Source organism: Pinus tabuliformis, chromosome 7 (genome assembly GCF_031772625.1).
Source record: "Pinus tabuliformis cultivar Carrire ecotype Pingquan chromosome 7, CPIR1, whole genome shotgun sequence".
Lineage (NCBI taxonomy): Eukaryota > Viridiplantae > Streptophyta > Pinopsida > Pinales > Pinaceae > Pinus > Pinus tabuliformis.
Genome location: NC_142293.1, coordinates 999,141,659 through 999,155,172, shown reverse-complemented (window position 1 = coordinate 999,155,172; position 13,514 = coordinate 999,141,659). Strand labels below are relative to the sequence as shown.

General features: G+C 41.9%; 1 protein-coding gene and 1 pseudogene across 2 annotated transcripts in view; one reads left to right on the top strand and one right to left on the bottom strand.

Moving 5' to 3' along the window:
• The window catches only part of LOC149250952 (non-structural protein), a 123,221-nt gene that overhangs the window by 48,935 nt on the left and 60,772 nt on the right, over positions 1 to 13,514 (top strand). The gene's annotated exons all lie outside the window — the stretch shown is intronic.
• The window catches only part of LOC149250954 (puromycin-sensitive aminopeptidase pseudogene), a 37,618-nt pseudogene that overhangs the window by 23,399 nt on the left and 705 nt on the right, over positions 1 to 13,514 (bottom strand).

Sequence of the window (13,514 nt, the reverse complement as noted above, 5' to 3'; positions counted from 1 at the left end):
TTTCAACATACTATCAGTCAGAGGTCTCTCATCCCTGAGAACCCTATAGTTCCATTCCATACCCTGGGAGCTCAACCAAGGGGGAAGAGCATTGCTCAGTGTTCTTAATCAACCCGGACCCTTATTCGAAAGGTTCATCTCAACCATGCCAAGTTGCTCTCTGAAGACCAAGAGCTTCCCTTTCGGCAAAGGCTTGGTGAAGATGTCGGCTGATGCTCATCTGTTGAAATGTGATGGAGTCTCACAACTCCTCTCTACACCATGTCACAGATGTAATGATATCTGATCTCGATATGCTTGGACTTGTCGTGAAACACATGATTCTCAGACAAACGAATCCCACTTTTGTTGTCACCAAAAGATGACTGTCGTGTCCAAAACATGCTCAAATAACTCTCCAAAGAGCTTCCTCAACCAAACTGCTTCACAACTCACAAGGCTAGCTGCAATATACTCGGCCTCAACAGTGCTAAGGGCTATAGATTTCTGCTTCTTGCTCATCCATGATATCATGGCAGATCCCAGTCTAAAACAACATTTGGAATTACTCTTCCTGTCGACAACATTACCGGCCTAATCTGCATTTGCATATCCATGTAGTATAACATCTCCAATGGCATATCTCAATCCAAGTTAATAGTCCCATGTAGATATCTCAGAACATGCTTGGTAGGGATCCAATTTACATGGTGAGGCTCGGTCATAAACTGGCTCAAAATGTTAACTGCGAAGCATATGTTGGGGTGAGTATTCACAAGAAACATCAGAGCACCAACCAATTGTCTATACTCATGATTCAGATTTAAACAGGAATGCAACAAATTACAGATATAACCATAAATACAAAGATGCAGTAGAAACAACACTTCATTTCATTAATATCAAATATTGAAATATGCTTACAAACAGAATGGAAATAAGACTAGCTCGGGCGATGGTAGCTTATCTATGAGAAGAGATGTGGTGGCTACATGCCTCTGAGCTGTGTTACAGTGAGACTCAAAGGCCTATTTATTATTGAGAAACAATGGAAAACCCTAAACATCCAAAAACCTAACCCTAGGAGATGAAGCGACAAACTATGGGCTCTGTTTGGCTAAATTGGTACATCAACTTCCTGGGGTCGTAACTTTGGAATACAATCTCCGTTTGACGTGCACAATACCTCGTTAGAAAGATCTATCCGGCTACAACTTTTGAATGACCAACAACGATCAATGACCTATGTTGTTCCTAGTATTCCCAAAAAACATCGTTTAGGGCCTCAAAATGGCTCCAGAAGTTCAGGACCCGAGAAATTGCCAAAAATAGTAAATTGTGCTACAAATAAGGAAATTGAAAAACTGAAAGAAACAATGGTGGGGATCCAAGTGGAATAGGCGGGTGGCCACCAATATCCACCTGGATCATTCCTCCCCCCTTAGGAAGCAATGGTCCCCATTGTGTTGAGTTCCTCCACGAGATGAGGAAACTTTTGCTGAACTTGGTCTCTAGTGAGCCACTTGCCTTGGTGAAGGAGTTGGCCTGCTTTAACAACTCGATATAGTTGGATATTTTGCTGTCGGGTGTTCTTGATCTGCGTGTCCATGATCCTATCAATTGTGGCTTGTTTCATGCAATCTGGATTTAAATCTATAGGTGCGAGCTATTCTGCAATGTCTAATGTGTCCAACAATGGTGGGAAGTATGGTTGAAGACAGTCCACATTGAACACTGGGTGCAGGTCAAGGAATGGGGGAATGCCCAGCTCAAATGCATTGTCTCCCACAGCATTGGTAATGGTGTAAGGACCATATCGGAGTGGTACGAGTTTCTTATAGGCTCCGGTAATGCATTCCTTTTGCAAATGCAACCAGACTTTGTCGCCCACTTGAAACTTGTGTGGCGCTTGATGTTGATCATGTCGCTGCTTGTACTTGGCATTTGATTTCTCCAGAATATTGTGGACCTGCTGGCAGATATGTTGGATGTGCTTAATGAAGTTGTTTGCCTTATCGGCTTCGGACTGCACATGAGTTGAATCTGCTTGAGTAGCTGCAAATGGCATGGCCACATCAATGGGACATAGTGGCTGGAATCCCAAGCCCACCTGAAAAGGGCTGTGGCCAGTTGAGTTGTGGAGAGCCCGGTTATAGCTGTGCTGGACATAAGCAAGGCTCTCATCCCATGTGCGTGGATGCTTTGAGTTGTACATGTGTAGAATGTGTACGATCATCTCGTTGACGACCTCTGTCTGGCCATCAGTTTGGGGATGGAAGGCTGTGGACTTAGTGGGCTTGGTGTCCAACATCGACTAGAGACTGGACCAAAATGTACTTAGGAACCTGCTCTCCCGATCTGAGATGATAGACTGTGGGATTCCAAAGTGTACCCACACTCGTTCAAAGAAGAGTTTAGCAGTGGCTTTTGCTGTGATATTCTTCTTGTAGGCCACTATAATGACCATCTTCGAGAATCTGTCGACGACCACAAAAACACAGTGGTTTCCATGCTTAGTAGAAGGAAGGCCCGACATGTAATCCATGGAGATGGATTCCGAAGGTCAACTAGGCGTAGGCAGCGGAGTATAGAGGCCTTGCTTCTTGATGGTTGGTTTGGCAGTGGCGTAGGCAGTGCATGATCTGATGTACTTCCCGACATCTTGTTGAAGATTTGGCCAATATAAATACTTCTGCAGTATTGTCACCGTCTTTTCAACCCTGAAATGCCCAACGACCCGACTGTAGTGTGCTTCCCAAATCATCTTGGCACGCTTGCTTGAAGGAACACAAAGGTGTCCCAGGTGGCATAACAAGGCATCCTGGAGGTGAAAATCTAGAACTTGTTGTCCCTCCAAGAGCGTCTAATATGTGTGGCCGAATTCTGGGTCGCTTTTGTAGGGAAGTGGCCAATCAGAAGTCTCGTGCCCACAAGACTTGAGCACGGTGGTTAACGCCATGATCGGTGGTCAGCTGAGGTAGTCTGCAACATTATTGGTGCTGCCCTTCTTATACTTGATATTCAAATGGAACTGTTGCAGGTATGTGGACCACTTCTGATGGCGATCATTTTGCAACTTCCTTTGCGTCTGTATGAACTGCAGGGGTCGGTGGTCTGTGTGGATGGTCGTTTTCTTCCCCAAAATGTAATGCTTCCATTGCCGGCAAGCCTGCACAATGGAATACATCCCTTTGTCATAAGTGGGATACTTCCGGACTGTGTCTGAAAGTGTCTCACTGTGATATGCCATTGGATGCCCTTGTTGAGTAAGGACTGCCCCAATAACATAGTTAGAGGCATCTATCTCGATCTCAAATGGCTGTTGCAAGTCTGGTAAAGTGAGCACTGGTGTAGAGCAGAGGTGATGTTTCAACTCTGCGAATGCCTTCTTTTTGAGATTCAGACCAAAAGAATTTTTCTTTCACTCCTCCCTTGGTGACTTGACTCAAGGGCCAAGTGATATGAGAGAATCCCAACATGAACCTGCGGTAGAAATTGGCAAGACCCAGAAAGCTACAGAGCTCTGTCAGAGTGGTTGGGGCTGGCCAATCTCGAATGACTTGGATCTTGGTTGGATCCACATGCACCCCTCGTTCATCAATAATGTATCCCAGATATTGAACCTGGGTCATTCCAAAAGTGCATTTCTCCAAATTGGCACACAACTTGTGTTGCTGCAGTGTTTGGAGAACTTGACGGATGTGGTGGAGGTGCTCTTCCCAACTCTGGCTGAAGGTCATGATGTCATCCAAGTATACCACTACAAATGAGTTTGTGAATGGCCGCAAGATGTCATCCATCAGCCTCATGAAGGTTGCAGGAGCATTCGTCAACCCGAATTGCATAACCAACCATTCGAAAAGGCCCTCCTTGGCTTTGAAGGCAGTCTTCTATACATCGAAGGGTTCGATTGGTACCCGGTGATATCCAGACTTCAAGCCGATCTCGCTGAAATATTCCCCTCCCTTGAGTTGGTCCAGAAGGTCATCAATCCGTGGGATCGGGTACCTATTCCGGACAATGGTCTTGTTCAGCGCCCGACAGTCAATATAGAGTCTCCAAGTCCCATCCTTCTTCTGTACCAACACGATCGGGCTCTCGCAAGGCGATGAACTCGGCGGGATGTGACCTTTCTGCAACAACTCCTGAATCTGCCTCTTGATTTCGTCGTTCTCTAGAATGGAGCGCTGATAGATTGGTCCATTGGGCAACGATGCACCTAGGGTCAGATCGATGGAGTACTTGACCTGATAGTGAAGAGGCACCTCTGCGGGGGAGGTGAAGATGTCCTCGTACTCCTCCAGGACCTTGTCCATCTATTGTTGTTGTGTGGAGGGTCCCTGTCTCCGTCGTGGCCACCGTCTTCTTCTTTCCCTGAGGGCGTATCATTAGGAAAACAAATTTCCAGGTTTTGGAAATGAGCTTACTGCATTGTTTTGCAGTAACCAAAGAGGTGGCGGTAGGCGGTGCTACCTCTGGTATCTTGTACAACTTATTTCCCAAAGTAACAATAATAGCGCGAGGCCTTGACTCATAGATAACATGTCGCTTCCATAAGTATGGTTGGCCTAATAATACATCACAAACATCAAGGGGAGCAACGTCACACAATACCTCTTCCGTGAAGGGCTTGATGTTGTATGGGAGGTGACACTGCTGGCTCACGCGAAGATCCTGTCCTTGGTGAAGCCACTTGATGGTGTACGGTTGTGGGTGTGCTGTGGTCGGTAAGCCCACCCGCTTCACGACCTTTGTCGAAATGAGGTTCTTTTGGCTCCTGTTGTCGACAATGAACTGTGGCGGGGAGCCCTTTACCTACATCTGGGAGTGGAAGAGGAGCTCCTTCTCCTCCGGATATTCATGTTCCTCCTTCTGGATCTTCGTGGTGGCAACGTGGCATTGGGCTCCGAATTGATAATCTGCTTTGCTTTGTCATTGCCCTTGTCAGGTTCTGACTTAGAGTCGGAACATGCATCTTATTCCAAAGCCTTCAGCTTGGCCACTAGTGACTGCTTGGCTCGACACTCACTTGTGTTGTGAGTGGAGCTCTTATGGAACTCACACCACTTTTCCGTGTCCATCTTCGGCTTCGGTGTTGTTCTTTGCTTGCATCTTTGGCGGGTTGTCCTGGGCTGCCCTGCCTTGGCTTTATCCTTTGTTTTGCGGTTTGGGGGCACCTTTCCCTTGCTTCAGATTCACAGATCCAAAGTCTTGCTTCTTCTGTTTAAACTTCTGCTCGATCTTGACGACGTATCAGTGCGCCGTGCCGAGCAAGGAGATGTCCAGGAACTCCATCTTTTCCTAAATGTACTTGTGTAGGTAGTTGCGGTACTTGAGTACCAAATGTTTCTCAGAATCCTTGATACCCAACTTCATGCGAAGGGTATGAAAAACATTGGTAAACTTTGGCACATCTTGGTCCCTTCCCTGCCGCAATGTTGTCCACTTTATGTATTTATCCTCATAGCTCCCGACAGGGTAGTACTGCTCCTTGATGGCATCCTGAAACGAATTCCAAGTGGGTGCGGCTGAAAAAAGTGAGGTCATACTTTCATCCTTCTGCTCACAGTAGGTTTCCCACCAGTCCTTGACGTGGGGGGCGGCTTTGAGAAGAGCAAAAGTAATCTTTTCTCGGCTGGAAAAATCATGAACAAAAAAATATCCTTCTAGCAGATTTAACCATTTATCTACGACGTCTGCATCTATTTGGCCCTCAAATATGGGAATGTCAAAGTTTACTTGTACCTTAAAAGCAGTGGAGCCTCCAGAGTGGCTGCTGGATGTGGATGCGCCACCGATGGGCAACTGTTGAAGGATCTGGGCAAAGTTATCCATCATCGTGTTCTTTTGTTTCTCGAGGGCCCTCCTCAAGCAATATTTTGATAGGATCTGCTGCGCCCTCGACTTTCTTTTATTCGCCCATGGGCGGCTGTCGGGGCTTGCGAGGCTGATCTTGCAAATCAACCAGATCGAGCCCTAACTCCTTATATCCCGACCTCGTTGGGGACATGCAAAGAAAAACAAAGAAAGAATAGACCACTCTGATACCATTGATCCAGATTTAAACAGAAAAGCAACAAATTAAAAATATAACCATAAATACAAATATGTAGTAGAAACCAATGTTGCAGTAATCGTTATCGGGATAATATTGGCAAGGGAAAAATCGTAAAAATCGGGAAATAATCGTAAAATACAAAAATATTCATTTTTTCAATTTTTTTAATATCTAAAGCATCTACAACATAAAATAAATACATTGACACATAAATATGATAAAAATAACTAATATATAAGATGTGTAATATAATTTCTAGTGCTACATCACACATAACGGTGAATCATGTCCTGAATAGTCAGTCCTGACTCCTGAGTCCCAACTCAGCCTCAAAATATCAACAAAAAATATAATAATGTATCTCATATCATGAGTCATAATGTCATAAACAATGAAATGAACCAAATAACTAATACCACTGATTTCCTCTGCTCCTCTTGTGAAAAAATGCAATAGCTTTCCCTCTAGATGTAGATGTCGGTGGAGTTGGCAGTGGACTCTACTGTGCTCTAGAAGCTGAAGAACTAGGAGCTACAGGAGGTAGACCACGTCCGTTGCTGGTGACAGGGGTAGCCTGGGTAGGTTGTGTCACCTCCTCCTCATAAAAAAATCGGCCAAAAAAAAAATTCAAGATTTTTTCGTAATAATCGCGATAATTTCACGAAAAAAAAGTTTCATGTAATAATCAGGGGATAATATCGCCATTTTCAAAAAACCGCGGTTTTTTGATATTATCGCGATTTTCGCAACACTGGTAGAAACAACACTTTATTTCATTAATATCAAATATTGAAATATGCTTACAAACACAATGGAAATAAGATTAGCTTAGACGATGATAACTTATCTCTAAGAAGAGATGTGGCGGCTACATGCCTTTGAACTGTGTTACAATGAGGCTCAAAGGCCTATTTATTATTGAGAAACAACGGAAAACCTTAAACATCCAAAAACCTAACCTTAGGAGATGAAGTGCCAAACTATGGGCCCCGTTTGGGTAAATTGGTACATCAACTTCCCGGGGTCGTAACTTTGGCATACGATCTCCGTTTGACGCACACAATACCTCGTTAGAAAGATCTATCCGAGGACTACAACTTTTGAATGATCAACATCGGTTGAAGTCCCATGCTGGTCCCAATTTTCCCAAAAAACGTCGTTTAGGGTCTCAAAACGGCTCTGGAAGTTCAAGACCCAAAAAGTTGCCAAAAATAGTAAATTGTGCTACAAATAAGGAAACTGAAAAACTGAAAGAAACAATGGTGGGGGTCCAAGTGGAATAGGCGGGTGGCCACCAATATGCACATGGATCAACTCAGAAGGGTTTGCTAGGTTTGGTCCAGTAGCTTCTCCACACTTCTTGAAATTCATCTCCATAGGTGTAGGCAAGGACTTGCATTCAACCATGCCAAATCTCTCTAGGAGTTTCACAACATATTTTCCTCGTGATAGGAAAATCTCGCCCGAATTTTGCATTTTTTAATCCAGGAAATACTGCATCAAACCAAGATCTTTCATTTCAAATTCGGAAGCCAACTTCCTCTTACACTCTAGAATGAGAGGGTCTGAACCTGTCATGAATAAGTCATCAACATATAATACCAAAATGAGAGGCATACCTTGGACCGTTCTAAAGTATAAGTTTGGATCAACATTGCTCCTTGTGAATCCTAGCTTGATCAAGTAACTGTCAATACGAGCATACCAAGCACGAGGGGCTTGCTTCAATCCATAGAGAGCTTTCTTCAATCGACATACATGGGTCTTCTTGTCATGAACTTCAAATCCTAGAGGTTGTTCAATGTACACTTCTTCTTGTAGCAAACCATGCAAGAAGGCGATCTTCACATCCATTTGGTGGAGAGTCCATCCCTGACTTGCAGCAAGGGAAACTATCGAACGAATCGTTGTGTATCGGGCCACAGGAGAAAATATATCGTCGTAATCTTCTCCGTCTTTTTGAGTGAAACTGCGGGCTACAAACCTTGCCTTGTATTTTTAGATGCTTCCATCAACCCCATGCTTGACCTTGTAGAGCCATTTGGAGGTTACCACAAATTTTCCGTTTGGTCTCGGCACAATATAGCATACATCATTTTTCATAACGGACTCGTATCCTTTGGCCATTGCATCCTTTCAGACTTGTTCCTTCACAACTTCTTCAAAGGTACTAGGTTCGGCTTGAATTATCTTGCTCATGGCTACATCATATGCTTGTACCTGCATGGATTCTTGCTTTCCCTAAAAGTTCCCCGAGCAACAACGTGTTTCTCAGCATCTTGTAATGTGTCCTTGAGCCAAAGTGGTCTTTTCCTTGTAGGGTGATCACATGGAGGAGGATCTAAAGGGTCCATAGGATCCATGGGATCATCAACGATCTCCTTCTTGGATTCAGACACATGAGGACCTTCTAAAATATCCATCTCATCGCTACTGTCTTCAGGAGGAGTAGGTGGAGGGAGGTCCCTTGCTTTTCTAAGGGAAACATCTTCATCGAATGTCACATCTTTGCGAACTTCAACCTTCCTTTGACTAGGACTATATATTCTAAATGCTTTAGAATCTTCACTATATCCAACAAATGTACCTTTTTTCTTGTAGCTTCTAGCTTGTTTCTTTTGTCCTTCGGCACGGAAGTACATGGGGCAGCCAAAAATTTAGAGATGACCAATATTGGGCATGGCACCTGTGGATACTTCATTAGGAGTCTTGTTGTCCAAAGCTTGATGAGGCAACCTGTTTTGAACATATACTGTTGTGTTTGTTGCTTCAGCCCAGAGGAACTTTGGCAGCTTTTGATCATGGAGCATAGCTCGGGCAACTTCCACAATGGACATATTCTTTCTCTTAGCCACTCCATTTTGTTCGGGAGTGTAAGGCACAATAGTCTCCTTCCTGATTCCTTCCTTCTTGCAAAAGTCTTTGAATTCATTTGAGATGTATTCCCCGCCGTTGTTAAACCTAAAGTTCTTTATTTTCTTCCCTGTATGATTTTCCTCCAAAGCCTTGAATTCTTTGAATATTTCGAATGCCTCATCCTTGTGCTTCAAATAGTAGATCCATGTCTTCCTTGAGAAATCATCAATGAAGGTGATGTAATAAAGATGACCCCCAAGTGAATGCACAGGCATTGGACCACATATATCAGAATGAATGAGATGAAGAATTTCTTCCGTCTTGTTTTCGCTAGAGGGGAATGGTCCCCTTGTCTTCTTTCCACTTGCACACCCAGGGCATACTCCATCATGTTGAGCTTGAACATCAGGGATCCCAGAAACCAACTTCTTCAATTTTGGAAGTGCACCATAGTGTAAATGGGGCAACCTTTGGTGCCACAACTCACTTTGAAGATTTGTATTATGGACCATGGCTAGAAGGGGTTTTCCAGTGACTCTATAGAGTCCTTTAAACCTAGTTCCCAATGTGAAGGCATTTCTCATGTAGGATTCAGCAAGCCAAGTAAGTACTTTTCCTTTAATAAATGCAACCCTCATTCCTTTATCCTCCAAGGCAGATATCGAAACCAAATTCTTCTTCAATCCCGACACATATAGTACATCATGAAGCAAAATAGGTTCACTAGAGTTCAAGTGAAATTTGACAGAACCAAAACCATTTACTGGATAAGTGGTATTGTCACCAAGAATAATGTTCAAATTTGTCTCCCTCTCTACCAGATTAGAGAGAACCTCCTTATATCTAGAAAAGTGATGAGAATCCTACTATCAACCAACCAACTATCCCAAGAGTCTGGAGGAGATGAACTAGCTAATGCAAAAATAATAATATATTTAGATTGTTTAGTAACATTGCCTTCATACCTAGAGTTTCTTGGCCTTTTAGGAGGATGATAGCTATCATCACGATCATCGGGGGAGCCTCTTCTTCTTTCATTCCTTCTATCATCTCTTCTTTCATATGACCTGTTGTTGAAGCCACAATTATTGTTATAGGACCTTGAAGAGTTCCTTCTTGGAGCATCTCTCTTTTTGGGACAATCTCAAGCACAGTGACCCTTTTGATGACAATTGTAGCACTCAACATCTCTATTTCGCCTTCTTGATTCCTTGGAATCTTGATTTGATTGAGGAGGTTTTCTTGATTTGGATGGCTTTCCCTTCCCTTTCTTTGCATTATTCTTCTTTCCTTGAGCAATGTAGGCAGAGGGCTCTCCTTCGTTTGATCCTTGAATTCTTTCTCTAGATATCATCCTTGATTATTCTTGTGTGAGTTTTCCAACAAGCTCATCGAATGTCGGGATGTTGTTGTTGTTGTTGTTGCTTATAGTAGTAATGAAAGTTTCCCAAATGGAAGGGAGACCTCTTAGAGTTACAATCACCAATTCTTTGTCAGATGTGATTTTCCCAACGCTTAGCAATTGATTTCTAATACGAGATATCCTCATAATATATGATTGTATAGATTCTCCTTTGTTCATCTTTGTGTCTTTGAGTTGATCTTTCAAAGAGATGATTTCATTCAAATTGTTGACTTCATACATGCCAACAATCTTGTCATACATGTCCTTGGACCTTCTCAAATTTCCAACATAAGCAAGTAGATTATCTTGTAAACCATCAACTATAATTTGCTTTGCCTTTAACTCACCTTTCTTATGCTTGTTTTTGACAGCAGCAGAAGCATTTTCTGGAGGCTCAGGTACTCTTCCTTGAATGAAGTCCAACACATCATTGTTGTCAGCTATGATCTCCAACCTGACTTTCCATGCAACAAAGTTAGATGAATCACCCAACTTTTCATGCTCCTTGAAGAAAGAGGAAGACATTTTTACCAAATGATTTTCCCTTTTTCAATCAGCTTCTTGAGAGATGGATGCTCTTTCTCTATGTCTCTTGGGCTTGTCTTCACCTCAGATTTGATACCATGTTAGTTTTTCATCACTTGTTCTATGCTGCAACTATTACCTCAACAATAATGATTTTCCCTTTTTCAATCAGCTTCTTGAGAGATGGATGCTCTTGCTCCATGTCTCTTGGGCTTGTCTTCACCTCAGCTCTGATACCATGTTAATTTTTCATCACTTGTTCTATGCTGCAACTATTACTTCAACAATATTTAATAGCATTCAATTTCTCAATTTCACTTCTTCAATTTTCCAATGACAGTAGAGCAATAGTAGATAGAACAAATAAACAAATGCACATAGAAAGACATCCAAGAGACGAGACAATATTTGTTCAATGACTAGGGAAAAACCCCATTAGGGGGAAACCCTTGGAAATCTTCTTCTATTAGATTGTTTTCAAATGTTCAGCAGAGAAAGAGTACATTATCCAAGAGTCAAAAGTCAAACCTTTGACTAGTCAATATCCAAAAACAATAATCAATATTCAAGAATGCCAACTAAAGATCAAAAATATCCTCCAATAGTCAAATCTAGAAAAAGTCAATTCTGGTCAAAGATGACAGCAGCAGCAGTAGTCAATGGTCAATGGTCAACTGTCCTCCAACTGAGCTCGGTTAGCAGTCAAAATTTGCGGCCTGATGAGCTGGTCAAAGTGCCCTGAAAACAGTCCCAAAATTTCACCTCAAACTTAGTCAAAGTCAAGGTCAAAATCTGCTGCAAAACCCTAGTTGCAGGTCTGATGTCAACGCAGTCAAAGTCAACTGATTTCCTTGGTTTGTGTGCCAAAGAACTCAGCTTGCCCAAACAGAATTTCACCCAGAAAAAGCGAACTTAGAAACTGCCCAGAAAATCAAGTCAACGCAGGTCAATGTTTGGACAAAGTGCAGAAAAATTACAGACTTTTGCCTCCTGAAATGTATCCTTCTTTCAGCATACACATGTGAAGAAACACCCTTCAACTATGAGATGTACAAACCAATCAAGAGGAGAGAGAATGATGTGTGTTTTGTTGATGAGATGCCCAAATGAGGTGTGAGGTCTCTTGTTGTATTTGTATGCATCCATGAGGGTGAAAAGACATGACGTTTGGGGCTTCATGAGCCTACATGAAGTTGAAGCCGACCTTGACAATTGTACATGTGTGAGAATAAATTAAAATGCCAACTTCTGCTTGTCCAAAATGAGTGATCTTTAGGTCGATTTTCGTCCTCTTGAAGAGAGGAATTTAATGCAACAATTATCTCTGTCAAATGAGCTGTCCAAAGTGGAATTTAACCCTAGTTGCATAATTTAACACTTGTTTCATTTGCTATTTATGATCTAAGTAGTTTCCTTAATCATTGTTAGCAATCTCATTGTCTACATTTAAGTGAGAACATCTCTATTAAGCACTCAATAAGGCATTTTGGGCTATTGTTAACTCATCTAATCTTATTGTCATCTTGCTCTTGTTACATTGAATTATTATTGTTTCATCAATCATCATGTAAGCTAATCGTTGCTCTAAGTGCTTATCAATACATTGTGGATTTGTATCTCTCTTGAAGCATATTGACATCATTGTATCTCATTGAAGCATTGCATCTTGCATTTTAGAAATCAGTTTTTCATTCCTAAAATCTGCCTCCAAGCATAAGCTTGGTTGTATAGAAAGTTAGGCACACCTCCTCCACTATTCAATTTGAGAAACTTGACCCTTGTTCAATGATTAAAACAGGGGACCTTGCAGTTCTCTTGTGGGCAATCCCTTGTAGGAATGGAGGCACTTGGATCGTTAGAACTCTTGGGTAGGTATCGTTAATGAGGCCTTAGCCTCCCTCCCCAACAATTCTTTATACAACTTGTGTGAGACTTGTTTCAAAACAGTTGAGGAGAGGGCCTTCACCTAGATTAAGCATTTAACTAAAATTATAAAGAGTTCGGATCTCACATAGTCTAGGTGGCAGCTCATCCATCTAACATTGTTTCATATCTCATCATTGATTTGTGAGCAATCTTAATTTACATGCAAAGTTATATATTTCTTATACTTGTCAGTGATTCTTATCTTGTAGTATTGCTATTTCATTAAAGTGGAAGTACATCGTTTTATTATTTTTGCAAGTCATCTTTTGCTCATATATCAATCTTGTATCTTGTACTAACCTTTCCTTTGAACATTGTTGTTACTGTAACTTGTAAGTTGACCGAGTATCTTAATTTCATTTGGACATAATATTGAAGGAACTGGTTTTTAAATACTTTATCTCATCAAGTGTCATTGTAATCTAATCTAATCCATCTTAATATCTACATTGCCCGCCAATAATCTCACTTGCTGATCTTAATCAAGTTGTTTTAATAATAATTGCCTTGCTCTTAGACACCTAGAACTCGTTGTTCCAACAAGTTTCTCCCTTTTCCATCCATATTTAGGGACTACTCCCCTTAGCTTGTCTAGGAGAGAGCTTAAACAAAGTGAGTGGGGATCAAAATGACAACCCCTACACTGAGCGTTGCGCCATAACCTTGTCGGGTTGGAAACTTTTCCCACACTTAGGTGTACATTTTAGGTGACGACCAGTCTCTAGAGCTTTTTCAATTAATTGCTGTTAATTAATCAATTTTTGT